At 24.6% G+C, this 3,832-nt stretch overlaps 1 pseudogene; it reads left to right on the forward strand.

Annotated features, from left to right (window-relative positions):
- The first annotated feature begins 2,991 nt into the window (after positions 1–2,991).
- On the forward strand, positions 2,992–3,126 carry LOC142165549 (U4 spliceosomal RNA; annotated as a pseudogene).
- Positions 3,127–3,832: the final 706 nt, after the last annotated feature.

Genomic DNA, 3,832 nt, shown 5'->3' on the forward strand with positions numbered 1-3,832 from the left:
TAATTATAAAAAATATTTTAATAACGAGAATATATATATATATATATATATATATATATATATATATATATGAGAGAGAGAGAGAGAGAGAGAGATAGTCAAGCTTAATATTAGGCTAAAACTAAGGAACATATAGAGAAAAAATCAATAAGACCTTGCATAAAATATATAAATTAAGAGAAAAACATAAATAATTATTGAAAATATTTTAATAATAGAGAATATATATATATATATATATATATATATATATATATATATATATATATATATATATATATATATATATATATATATATATATATATATATATATAGAGAGAGAGAGAGAGAGAGAGAGAGAGAGAGAGAGAGAGAGAGAGAGAGAGAGAGAGAGAGAGAGAGAGAGAGATAGAGAAAAAAATCAAAAATTTCATCGTACAAAAGAAAAAGGATAAAACTTATTAAATTTGATATGAGAAAGCTTTGTTTAAGTATGATAAGAAATGACATGCATGTATATAAGGACACATAACTAAATTCTAACAAATAAAGAAAAAAATAAAAATATTTAATAATAAAATAAATTAGAGATAATGTGAGGATATTTCTACTAAGAATTACTTTAGAAAATAAAATAAAGTAAATATATAATACTTAAAAATATTATTGATAAGTTTAAATAATATAAGAATTTGCAATCAATATTTATAAAAATTAAAATTTATTTAATTTAATATAAAAAATATTATATATTTATCTATATTATATTAAAAATAGTAGCGGATAAAAATATTAAATAAAGTGAAAAGTTAAAAAAGATCATATGAAAACGTGATAATATTACATATTAGATAACATTATAGTAAAAGTAAGAAAACTAATTAAAATTCAAAAACATCTATACTAAAAACAAAAGAAAAATACTATTTGAACTTGAGATTAGAAAGACCTTAAAGTTATGATGAGTACGCTCAAAATACGGATATGACCACAAAATAATCTTGCTAGATAAAGAAAACTAAAAAATTGATACTAAATTAAAAATTTAAATATAATAAATAAATATTTCATGTAGGTAATTTCACTAATGAAAATTAAAAGCGAAATTTGTATCTTGAAACTAAAAGAAAATACCAAATAAATGCACGTAATACTAAAAATTATTATAAGAATATTCAATAAATTTGAAATATTATAAAAGAACTTATGTATTATTCCCTTTGTTTTAGTTTAGATGACCAGTTTCGCTTATCGAGAGTCAAATTGCATAAGGTTTGACCAATATTTTAAAATATATTTTGTTATCATATTGACACGAGAAAAATTGTAACTTATAGTACTTTTCGTGTAGTTTTGTATATCTAAATTTTAATTTTAAAATACTAAATTGAATTTAGCTTCAAAATTTAGTCAAATTGATTGTCGATAAGAGAAATGTGTCATCTAAATTGAAACAGAGGAAGTAATTTTTAGACTAATTTAAAGTTATATTTTAAAATAAAATATGATATTATTTTGAATATAGGTAAAATATTTATGTAAAAAGTTAATTAAAATTTCTTAGTAAGGAAGAGAATGTATAAAGAGGAAAATAGAGATAGTGCGAGGATACTTTTATTTTTAAATTTATTAAAATAAATAAATAAATTTCTTAAATAATACTCAAAAAGGTTATTAATAGATTTAAATGATGAAAGAGGTCTGAATAAAAGGAGAATAGTGTAAAAACACATTAAATTTCGAGAATATTTTTTTTTACATTTATTAATAATTATTAAAAGGGTAATAAACAAGACATTAAGTCAATTTATAAGGTAATAAAAAATCACATTACAGTATAACAATATTAAGTAATAAATAATGTAAAAATTATAAGCAATGAACAATAAAGAGAAAAAAAATCTGTCTAACAATGTAGAAAGATAAGACTTATTTGAATTTGAGATAAAAAAAAATAAAGTAGTAGTAAGAATTTTGTTAAAATAATATAATTTAATGTACTCAAATAAGATAGATCACAACATTACATATTTAGTATTCCTTAATATTGACCGTAAAATATAATACAAGTGTCAAAATTATGAAGTTGGGTTCTTACAGATATAAAAAAGAAAACATGTTATATACTATGAGATTTGAAAATGGTTTCATGTGATGCTTCTTAATTAATATTAAATAATTATTTATAATCTCTATATAGAAGATTTAATTTTAAGGTTATTTGCACATAATTAAAATAATCTAAATCATTGTTTGACATGAATTATATCCGCACATCGTGCGGGTACTAATACTAGTACAACTTAAAAAGCAAGATGAAAACTAGCTACTTACTCGACCTAATGGCTAGTTTTAGCCCAATGGCACACATCTAGGACAAATATATGAAACATAGATGTATACAAGTCATTAAAGGTAAAATAGAGAGTTAAAATAAAATTATTTCTAAATATTAAAATATGTCTTTCTTTTTTAAACAGAGTGTGAATAAAATAAGACAAAGAAAGTAATATTTATATTCTTTAGAGTTATCTCAGATTGACAAAATATTAGTCATGCGTTGCAATACACTGCCTTGATTTTGTTCTAAAAATCTTGTTGATAGATAAAGAAATTTGAGTAGTTTAATTTAAAGTCCTAAAACAATAGACAAAACTTTATGGTTAATACTTGATATATTAATAAGAATTTAAAAACTTGACAAGAAGATTTATCGTGTTTCTAATGTCACTATAAAGTAAAATAATGAAGGTTTTCTTTTAACTAAAACTGTCATGATGAATACAAAGAAATAATGAAGTGTCTTTAGTACTAATTATAACTTTGTAAACGAGATGGTGGTTTTCTAGTGGTTAAAAAAGTTTCTGCCGAAGAAATAAAAAAAGAAGATTTTATTTATTACTATGTCACTATGCAAAAAATAATTAATTAGTATATTAATTAAACGGGAATGAAAAGGACTTGGAATGGAAATAAGAACTTGGAACGGAAACTTTAGAAACTGAGATCTATCTTTGCGCTTGGGGCAATGACGCAGCTAGTGAGGTACTAACCAATGCGCGTCTATTGCTGGTTGAAAACTATTTCCAAACCCCCTCTTTGGCCTGGGTTCTGCCTTGGCCGTTGAGAATTTATTTTTAGAAACTGAGATCTATGCATTCCCAAAGTAACCGTACAAGAAAAATGACAAAAAAAAAAAAAAAATTATGCGTGAAACCGAGCCAACCCGATTTTATTGATTGACCGAGACCAAGGGATGGATCTAGGATCAACCCCATAGCATATTTGATCAATACACAAGGATAAGGTATCGAGTTCGGATTCGAGGTACCTAGCAAGATCGAAACCAATAATGATCGAGGTTGAACGGGACAAGACATCGAGCAAGACCGAAGACAGCATAATAACGGAAAGACGAGATATTCGTGACTGGTCGAAGATCATGGCGAAAATCTCGGAACAGATAAAATCAAGGGCGGTTGTTTAGCTAATCATGATATTTACTTCTGTAATTAGAATTGTATCATAGATAGGATTCCTTTACTATATAAAGAGGGTTTTAATCATTCTGTAACCACATTACATTCACGCATATCAAAGCAATACAATACTCTTTTTCTTATATTCTCTTGTTCATCAATTTATTTGATAATTCTACTCTCACTCACTCAGTTCGAAGGCGACCTAGCTCGAGGGTTGAATTGCATTTCAATACTAGTTAGCTTTATTTTATTGCTTATTTATACTATTAAACATCATATTTATCGACTGATGCTAGGTGAAATTACGTATCCTTAAAATCATTTACAAGTTTAATTGTTATCCAATTATAAGGGTAAACAGTTTGGCAC

Source organism: Nicotiana tabacum, chromosome 10 (genome assembly GCF_000715075.1).
Source record: "Nicotiana tabacum cultivar K326 chromosome 10, ASM71507v2, whole genome shotgun sequence".
Classification (NCBI taxonomy): domain Eukaryota; kingdom Viridiplantae; phylum Streptophyta; class Magnoliopsida; order Solanales; family Solanaceae; genus Nicotiana; species Nicotiana tabacum.